A 20,471-nucleotide genomic window follows, 5' to 3' on the forward strand; every position below is an offset into this window, starting at 1 on the left:
ACTGCTACGACCTAAAGAATGTTATAGAAAAGCTAGCCAGAGAAGGAAAACTCGACAGATACATAGTAGAGAAAGGAGAAGAGACCAGGAAGAGAAGGCGGGGAGATAACGAAGATCGGGCCGAACAAACCCCACGAACCCCTGAAAGGCATGTTCACATGATAAATGGAGGTTTTGCAGGCGGAGGAACATCCAGATCCTCGCGAAAAAGACACCTCAAAGAAGTCTATCACGTCTGAGAAGACAGTCCCCTGCCCGAATTACCTACTATCTCATTTACCCGGGAAGATGCTCAAGGGATAATACCCGGGCACGACGATCCAATGGTAATCACCATTATCCTAGCAAACGCCAACTTACATCGAACCCTGATTGACCAGGGAAGCTCAGCAGATATCCTGTTCAAAACGGCCTTCGACAAGCTCGGACTTGAAGAAAAAGAACTAAAGGCCTATCCCACCGACCTATTTGGACTAGGGGATACCCCGATCCATCCCTTAGGATACATCTCGCTACACACTACCTTTGGAAGAGGCGAGCAATCTAAAACATTAAGCATCGACTACATTATAGTCGACATCACTTCAGCATACAATGCCCTCATTGGGCGACCGACCCTAAACAGACTGGCAGCTATAGTCTCGACCCCACACCTCTGTATGAAGTTCCCTACCGCAAAAGGAATCGCTACCCTAAAAGGCGACCAAAAACTAGCGCGGCGATGTTACAACGAAAGCCTGAGCCTAAAAGGGAAAGAGGTCAACACAATAGAACTCGGGCGAGTTCAATCCTTAGAAGATCTTCGGCCACGACCAGAGGGAGAAACCGAAAAAGTCCAGATTGGGAACACACCTGAAAAAATAACAAACATAGGAACAAACCTCGAAGCGGGCCTAAAGGAGGAACTCATAACCCTCTTAAGGGAGAATTCCGACCTCTTCGCCTGGAAAGCCTCCGACATGCCAGGCATAAGCCCCGACCTGATGTGCCACAAGCTATCAGTTTACCCGGGATCCCGACCTGTCCAACAAAGACGCCGGAAGCTCGGACCCGAGCGCATGCAAGCAATAGAAGAACAAGTACAAGCACTGCTAGATGCAGGGTTCATTAGGGAAGTAAAATACCCCTTATGGCTCGCAAACGTGGTCCTGGTGAAAAAGCCCAATGGAAAATGGAGGATGTGCGTCGATTACACGGATCTCAACAAAGCCTGCCCCAAAGACCCATATCCATTACCAAACATCGACGCCTTAGTAGACGCAGCCTCAGGCTATAGATATCTCTCCTTCATGGACGCATACTCGGGATACAATCAAATCCCGATGTACGGACCCGACCAAGAAAAGACCTCGTTCATAACCCCAAGGGCAAATTACTGCTACGTAGTAATGCCCTTCGGGCTGAAGAACGCAGGGGCAACCTACCAGAGGCTAATGAACAAAGTGTTCTCAGAGCACATCGGATTACAGCTGGAGGTGTATGTCGACGACATGCTGGTAAAGACACAAGAAGACAAAAACTTGCTGACCGACCTCACCAGTATCTTCGGTACCCTCAGAAAACACAACATGAGACTTAACCCGACAAAGTGCACCTTCGCCGCAGAGGCCGGAAAATTCTTAGGCTTCATGCTGACTCAAAGGGGCATCGAAGCAAACCCAGACAAATGCCAAGCGATACTCAATATGAAGAGCCCGACATGTGTCAAAGAAGTACAACAACTGAATGGAAGGCTAGCCGCCCTATCAAGATTCTTGGCAGGATCAGCGATAAAATCACTACCTCTCTACTCACTCCTAAAGAAAGGGAAACCCTTCTCATGGACCCCGGAGTGCGAAAAAGCCTTTCAAGAATTCAAGGAATTCCTCGGGCAGCCACCAATCCTCGTACTATACCTCTCGGTTGGAAATCGAGCAGTCGCTTCAGCGTTAATACGAGAAAATGACCAAGGACAACACCCCATATACTTTGTAAGCAAGGCACTACAAGGGGCCGAATTAAACTATCAGAAGATAGAAAAATTCGCCTACGCCCTAGTATTCACAGCTCGGAGGCTCCGTCCCTACTTTCAAGCCCACACCATCAAAGTCCGGACAAACCAACCCATGAGACACATCCTGCAAAAAACAGACCTGGCAGGACGAATACTGCAATGGGCGGTGGAACTGTCCGAGTTCGACCTCCACTATGAAGCCCGGACTGCCATAAAATCTCAGTATCTGGCCGACTTCATCGCAGAATACACTGAGACCCCTGGAACCCCACTCTCATGGAACCTGTATGTCGACGGGTCCTCAAACAAAACAGGAAGCGGAGCCGGGGTTATACTCGAAAGCGACCAAGGAACGCGGATAGAACTCTCCCTAAAATTCGAGTTCCAGGCCTCGAACAACCAAGCCGAATACGAGGCCCTACTAGCAGGTCTAAAGCTAGCCGAAGAGGTCGGAGCCCAGAAAATCACGATCTTCAGCGACTCCCAGGTCGTCACATCACAAGTAAATGGAAGCTACCAGGCCAAAGACCCAACTATGAAAAAATACCTGGAACAAACACAGGCACAATTACGCCACCTTTCAGAAATACAGATCCAGCACATACCTCGGGAACAAAACGCCCGGGCAGACGCCCTCTCAAAGCTCGCCAGCACCAAGCCCGGAGGCAACAACAGAAGTCTCCTCCAGGAAACCTTACAATCTCCCTCCGTGCTAAGAGAGGAAGAAACGCTAAATATATCCAACCAGCAGCAAGGATGGATGACCCCCATACTCAACTACCTGAAGTCGGGAACTCTCCCCGCCAAAAGAAAGGAAGCTAAAAGACTCACGAAAGACGCCCAGAATTATACACTAATTCACGACGTATTATACAAAAGAGGATTCTCAAACCCCCTCCTTAGGTGCGTCCCGACCTCAGAAACAAAGAGCGTCCTCGAAGACGTCCACGGAGGCATGTGTGGGAACCATCTCGGAGCTCGGGCATTATCCAAGAAAGTAGTCCGAGCCGGGTTCTACTGGCCGACCTTGCAGAGAGACGCAACGGAATTTGTGAGAATATGCCCCCCTGCCAAAAACACGCCAATTTTCACAAGGCACCACCCGAAGACCTTATCAGCATCACCGCACCATGGCCCTTCGCAAAATGGGGACTTGACCTACTCGGCCCGTTCCCCCAAGGACCGGGGCAAGTCAAATACCTCATAATAGGGGTCGACTACTTCACAAAGTGGATCGAAGCTGAACCCTTAGCCACCATTACGGCTCAGAAAAGCCGCAAATTCCTATACAAAAACATCGTCACAAGGTTCGGAGTCCCCTACTCCATCACAACAGACAATGGAACACAGTTCACGGATACAAGTTTTCAGAACTTGGTGGCCGAACTAAAAATCAAACAGCAATTCACCTCAGTCGAGCACCCACAAGCCAATGGACAAGCAGAAGCTGCAAATAAAGTCATCTTGGCCGGGTTAAAACGAAGACTCCAAGAGGCCAAAGGGGCATGGGCCGAGGAGCTCCCCCAGGTACTATGGGCATATCGGACAACCCCACACTCTACAACGGGAGAATCGCCATTCAGACTAGCTTACGGGATGGAGGCAATGATTCCTATCGAAACAAATGAAGGGTCACCCAGAGTCATCTTCTACAACGAAGAAGGTAACCCGCAGGCACAAAAGAAAGAACTCGACCTCCTCCCCGAGGTCCGAGAAAGAGCCCGGATCCGAGAAGAAGCCTTAAAACGACGAACGGCCCTCAGATACAATCAGAAAGTAATAAAGCGAAGCTTCTCCATTCACGACCTGATTCTAATCTGAAATGACATCGGAACACAAAAGTCGGGAGAAGGAAAGCTAGCTGCAAATTGGAAAGGACCCTACAAGGTAACAGAAGTCTTAGGGACAGGCTATTACAAAATATCCGACCTAGAAGGCAATGAGCTGCCCAGGGCCTGGCACGCCTGTAATCTAAGACGGTACTACAGCTAGAAAAATTTAACCCGAGGTGTACTCTTTTTCCCTACAAGGGTTTTTTAATGAGACACCCGGTCAAGTAAGGCACCCGACCTAGTCAAGGGTAAACACTCTGTAAATATTCTTTTTTTTAATACTAATCAAATTTTTCAATTTTCTTTTCTTCTTCCTCATGATGAAACAAATCCTAGAAAAGTACCCCGCCAAGGCGCATTAATTTATGCTCGACAAAACGCAAAAAATCATTTGCCAAGAGACCACACAAGGTCGGCAAAGATAAAGCGACGAGGTTCAAATTAATGTGAGAAGTTATAAAGCAACTCTGAAAAGGCTCAAAAAGCCAAATAAAAAGAGATTACAAAAATAACTTAAAAGGCCGACCAACGACAAGGTCGGACCCAACAAAGGGAGGTACTCGAACGCCCGAGGTCCAAGAAAAAGCCCGGATCCAAGAAAAAAGCCTTAAAACGGCGAAAGCAAAGATTTCGAAAAACGCTTACTAAAAAGTTGCTATACAAAAACAACTAAAAAGTACAAGCGAAAAAACGAAATCAAAGGAAGGGATAAAACAAAAGTTTCAAGCGCTAGCTAAAAGGTTGTTATCCAAAAACAACTAAAAAGCATAAAAGCGGAACAAAAAGTCAAAACGCGAACAAAACACCGCATAATAAGCTAAAAAGTTACTACAAGTAGCTAATAGCAAAAAGGCGTCCAAAGCGTTCACAGAAACCACCCAAAAACAAAAGAGCCCACAGGCCGGGCAAAAAACCAAAAATAAAAGATTACAGAGGATCAAGGTCCTTTTCGGACTCCACATCAACAGAAGGCTGCGAAGGAAACATAGAAATCGGGACTGCATCGACGGCACCATCATCCCGGTTTAAAACCTCCACACCAGATCCATCCCCGGCCAAAGGTGAAGTCGGGATCGCAACCGGAACTTTGGGGTCGGACACCGGAACCTCATCCTCGTTGGGAGCAGGAACAATCTTTCCCTCCACAACAACGTTATCCGTACTAAATAAGCTCAGATCCAGGTCAGGAGCAAGAACCCGGACCTGAGCCTTCAAATTTTCAAACATAGCATCCATACCCTTAGCCACATGACCTTCTAGCTCGTAAAAATTATCCTGAGCGGATTGCAACCTCTCCTTTGTCTCCACAAGCTCGGCATATATCCGAGTATAATTCTCCGTCGCCGCCTTCGCCATCTCCTCAGATGCTTTCGCTGCCGCCACAGCCACGGTAGCTTTAGCTTTCTCCTTCTCCAAAGACGCCTCCAGCTCAGTAATCCTAGCAGCCTTCAGTTCACTAATCCTCTCGAACTCAGACTGAGCCTTCTCAAGTCGGGAGCTGGTCGCACCAATGGGGGATTTCTTGAACTCCCGGGCAATAGCGGCATGAAGACTAGCCATCCGGACACAACTCCGCGCCATATACTGAAAATGATGCTCCATAGACACATCATCAGTAGAAATAAAGGTCTGAGGGAGAATATGCTGTTCAATCCAACCAAGAGCATCAAAATCCTTGTCATTAAAACCCGCAAGCTCTTGAGAGGTCTTCTGTTTCTTGGGAGGAGGACCCGAGGACGAAGGCGGGGAAGAGTGACCGGGTCCAGAGGTCGGAGGATCTTGATTTATAGCTCGGAACTGGGGAGTCGGAATTGTCTTCGACCGAGTAGTGACACCCACAGTAGTCTTCTTCGGAGAAGATCGGGCAGAAGCCTCCCCAGCCTCGATATTTCGAGCAGCCACAGACTTCTTCGTTCGACGAAGGAACTTCACGGAATCCGCCTGAGAAGACATCTCTGCAGAAATAAAAGAAAAAGGATTACCACAACAGAAATTCCACCAAAACAAGGAAAACCAAAATACTAAAAAAGGCGAATCTCTGAGAGGTCGGGAACTACCTAACTCGGAACGGAGAAGGCTTGGATCTCCCAACATTTTCTTCGTGTCCAAGTGAGGTGCCCGACCCCATAAACTGCTCACCACACCCACAAAAGCCTGCTCCACCTCATCTAGACTCTCAAAGGTATACTTAGCAGACACTACATTCTCCTGCCAACAAAGAGGAAAAGAAGGCTCCCCACTCTCATCTAGAAAGAAAGGTCGGACGTCTCCAGTAGCCCGGACCTTGAAATAAAAGTTCTTAAAATCATGAAAAGACTCATCATACAAGGTACAAAACTTCCTTCCCTGGTTAGCCCTAAAAGAGACCCAAGATACCTTCCCTCCACCCGACCCCGGCTTCGTCAACACAAACAGATAGGAAAAAAGAGAAATAGAGGGGGAGACACCCAAAAATTGACACAAAAGTTGAAACAGCTTTAAAAACGCCCAAGAATTTGGATGGAGCTGCGTAGGGGCAAGGTTACAAGACCATAATACCTCGGACTCCAGATCGGTAAAGGGAAGTCGGACACTCAGCTTAGAGAAAAAACAATCATAAGCATAAAAGAAGAGCTTCTCGGAACTATCTAAGGGCGGAAAGCACACTCTCTCCTCGGAATCCGGGGCTACTAGTTCATAATCCCTCTCAGACTCTCTATTTTCACATATTCTACAGTGCCTACGGAACCTAGCTAAATACTCAGAATCTACCACAGAAGGGACTCTTAGAGGAAGAGGGTCTACCCAACCAAGACCACATGGAATCTTAGTCGACATCGCTTGAAGAACCTTTCGAGACATAAAATTTTTACCTACAAAGAAGAATACAACAGCAAGCAAAAATCACATAAAGAAGACAGCGAAAACCCATTCAGCAAAGCAAGAAACAAAAACCCCACGAAGAAAACGCGGCAACCCGGAACAAAAATACCGGAGAACAAAAAAAAGAGCCCCCCCATATACAAACAACAAGCAATGGCGGCGCCTCTTTTCGGGGCAACCCAGGCATAAAGAAAAAGAAACAAACAAGAGCCACACAAAGAACAGAAGCATATGTGCACAAAGAAAAGAGAAACATGGGAACAAACCTGGAAGAAAGAAACGAAGACGACAAAGCTCCGAAGAAAGGAGAACGAAACGACGGCGCAGAGGGAACCCCAGAAAGACACACGGAGAGATTCGGGGAAGCAGAGCAAAGAGAAAGAAGAAACAGTGCTCGGAAAGGATAAAGAAAAACAAAAACGCAGAAAAAGGAGGAAAGGGGCAAATAAATAAAGCCTTCACAGAGCCCGAACGGAAATCGAGGAAAAACGGTAAAATGCAATAAATGCAGGAACGGCCATTTTTGAATTTTGAAAAACTACTATGCCCGAGCTCGACCTCCCAAAAAGGACGAACTCGGGCAGGGGCACTGTTCATACCCTGACCGGGCTCCTCCAACTCGGCAACTTCATAAAAGGTCCGACCTCGTCCTAAGGCTCACGCCTACAGGTCGGACCTCGGACAATAAAGCAGAGAAGGCCCATCAAAAAGGAACGCAGCCCAAAAACCTAAAGGCCAAAAAGGCCTAGAAAAGGCGGTTCCACAAAGATAGAGATAAAAGTCCCAAAGATAAGATAAGATAAGAATATCTTATCCAGGGAAGATCACGGCCAACTACTATAAATACACTGGAGCACCCAGGTATGGCATTCATTCCACATTCCACACATATCTGCTTGGACCCATGCTAACTTAAGCATCGGAGTGTCATTGCAGGTACAACCACCAACCACTCTGCATATCGAGCTCGGGTCCCTGACCCCCAACCTCGGGCCTCTCCAGACGACCGAGCTCCACATTTCAGGTAACCCTCGGAACACTTATCTTGTAGTTTCTTGTTAGTTGAGTCTTTTTAAAAATTAAATCTTTTTCAAAATATCTTTTTATTAAAATTTTTATCTTATCTTTTTAATCTTTTATCTTATCTTTTTCAAAAATTTTATCTTTTTCAAAATTTGATTTCAAAATATCTTATCTAACTTCTTATCTTCTTATCTTTTTCAAAATTTGATTTCAAATATTTTTCAATCAACTAACTAACTTTTTGTTTGTTTCTTATCTTTTTCAAAACCACCTAACTATTTTTCCCCCCTCTAATTTTCGAAAATTCCCCCTCTCTTTTTCAAAAATTCTTTTTATTTTAAATTTTAATTTTAATTATATTTTGTCTTTGATTTTCGAAAATTACTAACCTCTTTTTCAAAAATTATTTTCGAAAATTTCTCTTCTCTTCTCTTATTCTATTTAATTATTTAATTACTAACACTTCTCTTCACCTCTCTTCATCTAAAAATCCGAATCCATCCTTCTACATTCTTCTACCCCCTTCTTCTTCTACTAACATAAAGGAATCTCTATACTGTGACATAGAGGATTCCTCTTTCTTTTCTTGTTTTCTTCTCTTTCATATGAGCAGGAACAGGGAAAAAGGCACTCTTGTTGAAGTTGATCCAGAACCTGAAAGGACTCTGAAGAGAAAATTAAGAGAAGCTAAATTACAACAATCCAGAAACAACCTTTCAGAAATTTTCGAACAAGAGAAGGACATGGCAGCCAAAAATAATAATAATAATAATAATGCAAGGAGAATGCTTGGTGACTTCACAAAGCCAACATCCATGTTTGATGGAAGAAGCATCTCCATTCCTGCCATTGGAGCCAATGACTTTGAGCTTAAGCCTCAACTAGTTGCATTAATGCAACAAAACTGCAAGTTTTATGGACTTCCATCTGAAGATCCTTATCAGTTTTTAACTGAGTTCTTGCAGATCTGTGAGACTGTAAAGACAAATGGAGTTAATCCTGAAGTCTACAGACTCATACTTTTCCTTTTTGCTGTAAGAGACAGAGCTAGAATATGGTTGGATTCACAACCTAAGGATAGCCTGGACTCCTGGGATAAGCTGGTCACTGCCTTCTTGGATAAATTCTTTGCTCCTCAAAAGCTGAGCAAGCTGAGAGTGGATGTTCAAACCTTCAAACAAAAAGATGGTGAATCCCTCTATGAAGCTTGGGAAAGATACAAGCAGTTGACCAAAAGATGTCCATCTGACATGTTTTCAGAATGGACCCTATTAGATATATTCTATTATGGTCTCTCTGAATTTTCGAAAATGTCACTGGACCATTCTGCAGGTGGATCTATTCACCTGAAGAAAATGCCTGAAGAGGCTCAAGAACTCATTGACATGGTTGCAAACAACCAGTTCATGTATACCTCTGAGAGGAATTCCGTGAATAATGGGATGCCTCAGAAGAAAGGAGTTCTTGAAATTGATGCTCTGAATGCCATATTGGCTCAAAACAAAATGTTGACTCAACAGGTCAACATAATCTCTCAAAATCTGAATGGATTGCAACATGCATCCAACAGTACTAGAGAGGTAGCTTCTGAAGAAGCTTATGATCCTGAAAACCCTGTCATGGCAGAGGTTAATTACATGGGTGAACCTTATGGAAACACCTATAACCCATCATGGAGAAATCATCCAAATTTCTCCTGGAAGGATCAACAAAAGCCTCAACAAGGCTTTAACAGTGGTGGACGCAATAGGCTGAGCAATAGTAAGCCATATCCATCATCTTCTCAGCAACAGACAGAGAATTCAGAACAAAACACCTCTAATTTAGCCAATATTGTCTCTGATCTGTCAAAGGCCACTTTCAGTTTCATGAATGAAACAAGATCCTCCATTAGAAATCTGGAGGCACAAGTGGGCCAGCTGAGTAAGAAAGTCATTGAAACTCCTCCCAGTATTCTCCCAAGCAATACAGAAGAGAATCCAAAAGGAGAGTGCAAGGCCATTGATTTACTCAAAGTGGCCGAATGCACAAGGGAGGAGGAGGACGAAAATCCTAGTGAGGAAGACCTCTTGGGACGTCCTTCAAGCAAGAAGGAGTTTCCTATTAAGGATCCAAAGGAATCTGAGGCTCATATAGAGACCATATAGATTCTATTAAATCTCCTTCTGCCATTCATGAGCTCTGAAGACTATTCATCCTCTGAAGAGGATGAAGATGTGACTGGAGAGCAAATTGCTCAATACTTAGGAGCTATCATGAAGCTGAATGCCAAGCTGTTTGGTAATGAGACTTGGGAAAGTGAACCTCCCTTGCTCATTAGTGAACTAGATACTTGGATTCAGAAAACTCTACCTCAAAAGAAACAAGATCCTGGCAAGTTCTTAATACCTTGTACCATTGGCACCATGAGCTTTGAAAAAGCTCTATGTGATCTGGGGTCAGGGATAAATCTTATGCCACTCTCTGTAATGGAGAAGCTGGGGATCATTGAGGTACAACCTGCCTTGTTCTCATTGCAATTGGCAGATAAGTCATTGAGACAAGCTTATGGGACAGTAGAGGACGTGCTAGTAAAGGTTGAAGGCCTTTACATCCCTGCTGATTTCATAATCCTAGACACTAGGAAGGAAGATGATGAATGCATCATCCTAGGAAGACCTTGTGGCTCCATGAAAGCCATTGTCAAGCTATTGACATTAAAGAAGCGCTTGTTGGGAGGCAACCCAATTTTAATTATCTAATTTTTATTTTATTGTTATTTTGTGTTTTATTAGGTACATGATCATGAGGAGTCACGAAAAAAATCAAAAAAATTAAAAACAGAGTCAAAAACAGAAGAAAAAAATTTTTCACCCTGGAGGACGCACGGGCTGGCGTTCAACGCCAGTAAGGTGCATCTGGCCGGCATTTAACGCTAGAACAGAGCACCATTCTGGCGCTGAACACCAGAAACAAGCAACATCCTGGCGCTGAACGCCAGGAATGTGCCCAGAGAGGAAAAACTGGCGCTGAACGCCAGTAACAAGCATGAAACTGGCGTTCAACGCCAGAAACGTGCTTTACATGGGCGTTGAACGCCCAGAACGTGCACCAATGGGCGTTTAAACGCCAGAATGGTGTGCCAAGGCAATTTACATGCTTATTTGGTGCAGGGATGGAATTCCTTGACACCTCAGGACCTGTGGACCCCACAGGATCATCTCAGGATCTGTGGACCTCACAGGATCCCCACCTACCTCGCCCTCTCTCTTTCCATTCATGGTCATCCCTTCTGTTTTTCATTCACCATCTACATCTATCCACTCTTCCCCATACACCCCACCTACCTTTACAATTCAACTTCTCTTCCCCACCCAATCCCACCCATATAGCCGAATCCATCTCCCCTCACTCACCCCCATTTTCTTCTTCTTCCTCTTCTTCTCTTCTTTCTTCTCTTGCTCGAGGGCGAGCAACATTTTAAGTTTGGTGTGGTAAAAGCATAGCTTTTTGCTTTTCCATTACCATTAATGGCACCTAAGGCCAGAGAAACCTCAAAGGGAAGACAAAAAGTTTCCACCTCTGAGTCATGGGAGATGGAAAGACTAATATAAGCCGTCATAGCTCAGTGGTAGAACATGTGGCTACAAATCAAGAGATTTCTGAGATACCTCAGGGGATAAGTTTTCCTCCAAACAACTATTGGGAGCAACTCAACACCTCCTTAGAAGATTTGAGCCATAATGTGGGACAATTAAGGGTGGAACATCATGAGCACTCCATCATTCTCCAAGAAATAAGAGAAGATCAAAGAGCAATGAGGGAGGAGCAACAAAGGCAAGGAAGGGACATAGAAGAGCTTAAGAACATCATTGGTCCTTCAAGAAGAAGATGCCACTAAAGGTGGATTCATTCCTTGTTCTTTATTTCTTTCTGCTTTTCAGTTTTTAATGTTGTGTTTATCTATGTTTTGTGTCTTTATTTCATGATCATTAGTATATAACCATGCCTTAAAGCTATGAATAAAATCCATTAATCCTTCACCTCTCTTAAATGAAAAATGTTTTAATTCAAAAGAACAAGAAGTACATGAATTTCGAATTTATCCTTGAATTTAATTTAATTATATTGATGTGGTGGCAATACTTTTTGTTTTCTGAATGAATGATTGAACAATGCATATGTCTTTTGATATTGTTGTTTATGAGTGTTAAAATTGTTGGCTCTTGAAAGAATGATGAAAAAAGAGAAATGTTATTGATGATCTGAAAAAAATCATGAAATTGATTCTTGAAGCAAGAGAAAGCAGTGAAAAAGGAAGCTTGCGAAAAAAAAAATGGCAAAAAAAATTATAGAAAGAAAAAGAAGGAGCAGTAGAAAAAGCCAATAGCCCTTAAAACCAAAAGGCAAGGGTAAAAAGGATCCAAGGCTTTGAGCATCAATGGATAGGAGGGCCCAAGGAAATAAAATCCAGGCCTAAGCGGCTAAATCAAGCTGTCCCTAACCATGTGCTTGTGTCATGAAGGTCCAAGTGAAAAGCTTGAGACTGAGTGGTTAAAGTCGTGATCCAAGGCAAAAGAGTGTGCTTAAGAGCTCTGGACACCACTAACTGGGGACTCTAGCAAAGCTGAGTCACAATCTGAAAAGGTTCACCCCGTTATGTGTCTGTGGCATTGATGTATCCGGTGGTAATACTGGAAAACAAAGTGCTTAGGGCCACGGCCAAGACTCATAAGTAGCTGTGTTCAAGAATCAACATGCTTAACTAGGAGAGTCAATAACACTATCCGAAATTTTAAGTTCCTAGAGACGCCAATCACTCTAAACTACAAAGGAGAAAGTGAGATGCCAAAACTGTTCAGAAGCAAAAAGCTACAAGTCCCGCTCATCTAATTAAATTAATATTCATTGATATTTTAGAATTTATAGTATATTCTCTTCTTTTTATCCTAATTGATTTTCAGTTGCTTGGGGACAAGCAACAATTTAAGTTTGGTGTTGTGATGAGCGGATAATTTATACGCTTTTTGGCATTATTTTTATATAGTTTTTAGTACGTTCAAGCTACTTTTAGGGATGTTTTCATTAGTTTTTATGATAAATTCACATTTCTGGACTTTACTATGAGTTTGTGTGTTTTTCTGTGATTTCAGGTAATTTCTGGCTGAAATTGAGGGATTTGAGCAAAACTCTGAAGAAGGCTGACAAAAGGACTGCTGATGCTGTTGGAATCTGACCTCGCTGCACTCGAAATGGATTTTCTGGAGCTACAGAACTCCAAATGGCGCGCTCTCAACGGCGTTAGAAAGTAGACATCCAGAGCTTTCCAGCAATATATAATAGTCCATGCTTTATTCGATGATTGACGACGTAACTTGGCGTTGAACGCCAAGTTCATGCTGCTGTCTGGAGTTAAACGCCAGAAAAACGTCATGATCCGGAGTTGAACGCCCAAAACACGTCATAACTCGAAGTTCAACTCCAAGAGAAGCCTTACCTGGTGGATTGATCAAGCTCAGCCCAAACATACACCAAGTGGGCCCCAGAAGTGGATTTATGCATCAATTACTTACTCATGTAAACCCTAGGAGCTAGTTTATTATAAATAGAACATTTATCTATTGTATTAGACATCTTTTGACAGTTTAATCTCTTGAATATTCGGTCACTTGATCATGGAGAGGGCTGGCCATTCGGCCATGCCTGAACCTTTCACTTATGTATTTTCAACGGTGGGGTTTCTGCACACCGTAGATTAAGGGTGTGGAGCTCTGCTGTACCTCAAGTATTAATGCAATTCTATTTTCTTTTATTCAAATCTCTCTTATTCTTATTCCAAGATATTCATTCGCACCCAAGAACATGATGAGTGTAATGATGAAAGTGACGATCATTATCATTCTCACTTATGAACGCACGTGATTGACAACCACTTCCGTTCTACATGCAACCGAGCTTGAATGTGTATCTCTTAGATTCCCCAACAGAATCTTCGTGGTATAAGCTAGATAGATGGCGGCATTTATGAGGATCCGGAAAGTCTCACCTTGTCTGTGGTATTCCGAGTAGGATCCTGGGAATCCGGAAGGTCTCACCTTGTCTTTGGTATTCCGAGTAGGATTCCGATAATGAATGACTGTGACGTGCTTCAAACTTGCAAGTGCTGGGCGTTAGTGACAGACGCAAAAGAATCAAGGGATTCTATTCCAGTAGGAGCAGGAACCAACCAGTGATTAGCCGTGCTGTGACAGAGTGCGTGAGCGTAGTTTTCACTGCAAGGATGGGATGTAGCCATCAACCATGGGTGATGCCTCCAGACGATTAGCCATGCGAGTGACAGCCGCATAGGATCATTTTCCTGAGAGGATTGAAAGTAGCTACCGCTGATGGTGAACCCCTATACACAGCTTGCCATGGAAATGAGTAAGAAGGATTGGGTTGAAGCAGTAGGAGAGCAGACGTCCTTGAGCCATGCAGTATCTCCATCCGCTTATCTGAAATTCCCACCAATGAGTCTGCATAAGTATTCTATCCCTTTTATTATTTATTTTCTTATTTCTATTTTCGAAACCCATAAACCAATTTAATCTGCCTAACTGAGATTTACAAGGTGACCATAGCTTGCTTCATACCAACAATCTCTGTGGGATCGACCCTTACTCACGTAAGGTTTATTACTTGGACGACCCATTACACTTGCTTGTTAGTTGAACGGAGTTGTGAGCTTCTCTAACAGTGCCTGAAACTCTTTTATCACAATTTCGTCCACCAAGTTTTTAACAGTGCCTGAAAGTTTCAGGACGAGTTTAAGCACAAGCCACCATGACAAGGAGCTCACCAAATGTCCAACTTAAGGACTTTAACTAAAAGTGCTAGGTAGGAGACAACCCACCATGATATGATCTTTCATTTTTATTCTTAGTTTTATTTTATTTTATTTTTATTTTTTTTATTATTAGTGGTCATTCATAAATTTTGCATAATCATCTGCATTTTGCATTCTGCATGCTAGAAAAAACTAAGTCAACCCGCGAGCGTCTACGACGCATACGCGTCATATGTGACTGCGTGAAATAAATAAAATAAACAGAAAGTTGGGTAGGAGTAGTGCTGGACACGTGCCTCGCGCACAAGCAAAACCACGCGTACGCGTCCTTCAGGCATGCGCGTCGCCTGCGATTTCACCAACCCACGCGTACGCGTGACCCTGGAATTTGGCGTAAATGGGTATTTAGGCAGCAAGTTGTGACTACTTGGTGCTGGAAATATGCTAGAAGCACAACATTCATCACGCGTACGCGTCCCTGATGCGTACCCATCATTTTTTCCTCATGGCCATCCACGCTGCGCGTGCCTGACGCTTACGCGTCGCTTCCCATTTCCCATTCTTCTTCTTTCTTCTCCCCTCTCTTACCCTTTCCTCTCTCCTTTCTTTTTCTTTCTTGTTCTTCTCTTACCTTCTTCCCCTCCTTATTCTCTTTCACTAGTTTTCCTCATTGTATTTGCATACTTTCATTCATTGCATTGTAATTTTGTGCATATTTTTATTTTCTCTTCCAAATGTGATACTTTTTCATTGGTGTTAAAAATTTTCTTACTCAACAGTTGCATACTTTCCCGCAGTGTTTTAGGTGCTTCTTAACTTGTTTGCTATTTAGTTGACATGCCCTGTGCTTCTATTATTTTCTCACTTACATATTGTCGCGACCATGAAGTTGAGAACCTTGTTATTTGGCACTAGCCTCCATATGTTTCATTTCTTTTCATAACTTTGCTTGTGGGTTCTCTCTCTTCCCTTTTCTCGTTTTTTAGGATGACCACCAAGAAGAAAAAGGAAAAGTTTCTAACTGGAGCAGTGATGAGCGGATAATTTATACGCTTTTTGGCACTATTTTTAGTATGTTTCTAGTACATCTTAGTTAGTTTTTAGTATATTTTTATTAGTTTTTAGTTAAAATTCACTTTTCTGGACTTTACTATGAGTTTCTGTGTTTTTCTGTGATTTCAGGTATTTTCTGGCTGAAATTGAGGGACCTGAGCAAAAATCTGATTCAGAGGCTGAAAAGGACTGCAGATGCTGTTGGATTCTGACCTCCCTGCACTCGAAGTGAATTTTCTGGAGCTATAGAATCCCAATTGGTGAGCTCTCAATTGCATTGAAAAGTAGACATCCTGGGCTTTCCAGTAATATTTAATAGTCCATACTTTGCCCGAGATTTGACGGCCCAAACCAGCGTTCCAAATCAGCTCAAAACTGCCCGATGTTTAACGCCGGAACTGGCACAAGAATGGGAGTTAAACGCCCAAACTGGCATAAAAGCTGGCGTTTAACTCCAAGAGAAGTCTCTACACGAAAATGCTTCAATGCTCAGCCCAAGCACACACCAAGTGGGCCCGGAAGTGGATTTTTATGTCATTTACTCATCCTTGTAAACCCTAGGCTACTACTTCTCTACAAATAGGACCTTTTGCTATTGTATTTTAATCTTTCAATCTTAGAATCTTTTGATCATGTTTTTATGATTGAACCCTCTTTGGGAGGCTGGCCATTCGGCCATGCCTAGACCTTGTTCTTATGTATTTTCAACGGTGGAGTTTCTACACACCATAGATTAAGGTGTGGAGCTCTGTTGTACCTCGAGTATTAACGCAATTACTATTGTTCTTCTATTCAATTCAGCTCATTCTTGTTCTAAGATATTCATTCACACCCAAGAACATGATGAATGTGATGATTATGTGACGCTCATCATCATTCTCACTTATGAACGCGTGCCTGACAACCACTCCCGTTCTACAAGCAAACAAGGCTTGAATGTTTATCTCTTGGATTTCTTAATCGGAATCTTCGTGGTATAAGCTAGAATTGATGGCGGCATTCAAGAGAATCTGGAAGGTCTAAACCTTGTCTGTGGTATTCTGAGTAGGATTCAATGATTGAATGACTGTGATGAGCTTCAAACTCCTGAAGGCTGGGCGTTAGTGACAGACGCAAAAGAATCACTGGATTCTATTCCAACCTGATTGAGAACCGACAGATGATTAGCCGTGCTGTAACAGAGCACGTTGAACATTTTCACTGAGAGGATGGGAGGTAGCCACTGACAACGGTGAGACCCTACATACAGCTTGCCATGGAAAGGAGTAAGAAGGATTGGATGAAGACAGTAGGAAAGTAGAGAGACGGAAGGGACAAAGCATCTTCATACGCTTATCTGAAATTCTCACCAATGAATTACATAAGTATCTCTATCTTTATTTTATGCTTTATTCATGAATCATCTATAACCATTTGAATCTGCCTGACTGAGATTGACAAGATAACCATAGCTTGCTTCATACCAACAATCTCCGTGGGATCGACCCTTACTCGCGTAAGGTTTATTACTTGGACGACCTAGTGCACTTGCTGGTTATTTGTGCGAAGTTGTGATAAAGAGTTGAGATTACAATTGTGCGTGCCATGTTGATGGAGCCATTGATGATCACAATTTCGTGCACCAAGTTTTTGGCACCGTTGCCGGGGATTGTTCGAGTTTGGACAACTGACGGTTCATCTTGTTGCTTAGATTAGGTATTTTTCAGAATTTTTAAGAATGAACTCTAGTGTTTCAAGGTGATGTTTTCATCATCACCAAAGCTGATTGATCTTCATCAATTTAGCTCTTGAATGCAATGTCCTGCTGAAGCTTGGCTAGCCATGTCTAATTCCTTTAGACTGAAGCTTTAGACTAACATTGCATGATTCCTGGAATTCTCATTAAGAATTTTGATATCTTTTATTTTCTTCTCCATATAATTTTCGAAAAAAAAAACCAAAAAAATTACAAAATTATAAAAAAATCAAAAATATTCTATGTTTCTTGTTTGAGTCTAGTGTCTCATTTTAAGTTTGGTGTCAATTGCATGTTTCTGTTCTTCTTGCATTTTTCATGTGTCTTCAGTGATCTTCAAGTTGTTCTTGATGATTTACTTGCTCTGATCTTTAAATTCTCTTGTCTTGAGTGTTTTGTTGTTTCTCATATGCATTCTCAACTTGTTAGTGTCAATAGTATACAAACTTTTAAGTTTGGTGTCTTGCATGCATTGTTTATTTGATTTCAGTTGCATTTTGATTATTCCTCATTATTAAAAATCCAAAAAAATTTTAATTTGTGTCTTTTCAAGTCAATAATACAGAGAATTGAAGATTCAGAACATACTGCAGAGGAATTACACAGAAAAAGCTGGGCGTTCAAAACGCCCAGTGAAGAAGGAAAACTGGCGTTTAAACGCCAGCCAGGGTGCCTGGCTGGGCGTTTAACGCCCAAAAGGGGTGAGTTTTGGGCGTTAAACGCCAGAATGTGCACCATTCTGGGCGTTTAACGCCAGGATGGCACAAGAGGGAAGATTTTGTTTTTAATGCCAATTTTTTTCATGTTTTCAAAATTTTTCAAAATCAAATCTTTTTCAAATCATATCTTTTCAATCATATATTTTCAAAATCAATTTCTTTCCATTTTCAAAAATACTTGCTAACAATTAATGATTTGATTCAACATTTCAAGTATGTTGCTTTTTCTGTTGAGAAAGGTTTAATGTTTGAATCATATCTTTTCTTGTTAGCCAAGTCATTAATTTTCAAAATCAAATTTTTTTAAATTGTTTTTCAAATCATATCTTCTCAATCATATCTTTTTAAAACTATATCTTTTTCAATCATATCTTCTTAAATCACATCTTTTTCAAAATAGTTTTCAATCATATCTTTTTAATTTCTTATTTCAAAATCTTTTTCAAAAATCACTTGATTTCTTTTCCACTCTTAGTTTTCGAAAATCAATTAGTATTTTTCAAAATGTTTTTAAAATCTTTTTAATTTATTTTCGAAAATTCTTCCCCTCTTCTCACATCCTTCTATTTATGGACTAACACTCCTCCTCAATGTACAATTCGAACTCTATCTTTCTAAGTTCGAATTCTTCTACCTCTTCCTTCTATTTTTTGTTTCCTCTGACACCTCAAGGAATCTCTATACTGTGACATAGAGGATTCCATATTTTCTTGTTCTCTTCTCTTTCATATGAGCAGGAGCAAAGACAAAAGCATTCTTGTTGAGGCTGACCCTGAACCTGAAAGGACCTTGAAGCAAAAGCTAAGAGAAGCAAAAGCACAACTCTCTGTAGAGGACCTAACAGAAATTTTCAAAAAAGAAAAAGACATGGCAGCCGAAAACAACAACAATGCCAACAATACAAGGAAGGTGCTGGGTGACTTTACTGCACCTACTCCCGACTTCTATGGGAGACGCATCTCTATCCCTGCCATTGGAGCAAACAACTTTGAGCTTAAGTCTCAATTAATTTCTCTAATGCAAAAGAATTGCAAGTTTCATGGACTTCCATTGGAAGATCCTCATCAGTTTTTAGCTGAATTCTTGCAAATCTGTGACACTGTCAAGACCAATGGGGTTGACCCTGAGGTCTATAGACTTATGCTATTCCCTTTTGCTGTAAGAGACAGAGCTAGGATATGGTTGGGCTCACAACCTAAAGAAAGCCTGAACTCTTGGGAAAAGCTAGTCAATGCCTTCTTGGCAAAGTTCTTTCCACCTCAAAAATTGAGTAAGCCTAGAGTGGAAGTCCAAACCTTCAGACAGAAGGAAGGTGAATCCCTCTGTGAAGCTTGGGAAAGATACAAAAAATTGATCAGAAAGTGTCCTTCTGACATGCTTTCTGAATGGAGCATCATAGGTATCTTCTATGATGGTCTGTCTGAATTGTCCAAGATGTCATTGGATAGTTCTGCTGAAGGCTCTCTTCATCTGAAGAAGACGCCTGCAGAAGCTCAAGAACTGATTGAAATGGTTGCAAATAACCAATTCATGTACACTTCTGAAAGGAATCCTGTGAACAATGGGACGAATTAGAAGAAAGGAGTTCTTGAGATTGATACTCTGAATGCCATATTGGCTCAGAACAAAATATTGACTCAGCAAGTCAATATGATTTCTCAAAGTCTGTCTGGAATGCAAGCTGCACCAGGCAGTACTAAGGACGCTTCATCTGAAGAAGAAGCTTATGATCCTGAGAACCCTTCAATGGAAGAGGTGAATTACATGGGAGAACCCTATGGAAACACCTATAATCCTTCATGGAGAAATCCTCCAAATCTCTCATGGAAGGATCAACAGAGACCTCAACAAGGTTTCAACAATAATAATGGTGGAAGAAACAGGTTTAGCAATGGCAAGCCTTTTCCATCATTTTCTCAGCAACAGACAGAGAATTCTAAGCGAAGTCACTCTGACTTAGCAACCATGGTCTCTGATCTAATCAAAACCACTCAAAGTTTCATGACTGAAATAAGGTCCTCCATTAGAAACTTGGAGGCACAAGTGGGTCAGCTGAGTAAGAAAGTTACTGAACTCCCTCCTAGTACTTTTCCAAGCAATACAGAAGAGAATCCAAAAGGAGAGTGCAAGGCCATTAACATGACCTACATGTCCGAATTTGGAGAGGAGGAAGAGGCAGTGAGCGCCACTGAGGAAGGCCTCAATGGACGTTCACTGGCCTTCAATGAGTTCCCTAATGAGGAACCATGGGAATCTGAGGCTCACACTGAGACCATAAAGATTCCATTGAATTTACTTCTGCCATTCATGAGCTCTGATGAGTATTCTTCCTCTGAAGAGGATGAAAATGTCACTGAAAAGCAAGTTGCCAAGTACCTTGGAGCAATCATGAAGCTAAATGACAAGTTATTTGGTAACGAGACTCGGGAGGATGAACCCCCTTTGCTCA

The 20,471-nt window shown here is 42.3% G+C and overlaps 2 non-coding genes across 2 annotated transcripts; both read right to left on the minus strand.

The window, feature by feature from the left end:
- Nucleotides 1–8,858: 8,858 nt before the first annotated feature.
- Nucleotides 8,859–8,962, minus strand: LOC112805032 (small nucleolar RNA R71). The gene has a single exon (XR_003203645.1). It is a non-coding gene; the product is annotated as a small nucleolar RNA R71 (small nucleolar RNA).
- Nucleotides 8,963–19,294: 10,332 nt separating this feature from the next.
- LOC112804401 (small nucleolar RNA R71) lies at nt 19,295–19,402 on the minus strand. Its single transcript, XR_003203009.1, has one exon. It is a non-coding gene; the product is annotated as a small nucleolar RNA R71 (small nucleolar RNA).
- Nucleotides 19,403–20,471: the final 1,069 nt, after the last annotated feature.

Source organism: Arachis hypogaea, chromosome 5 (assembly GCF_003086295.3).
Source record: "Arachis hypogaea cultivar Tifrunner chromosome 5, arahy.Tifrunner.gnm2.J5K5, whole genome shotgun sequence".
Classification (NCBI taxonomy): Eukaryota; Viridiplantae; Streptophyta; class Magnoliopsida; order Fabales; family Fabaceae; genus Arachis; species Arachis hypogaea.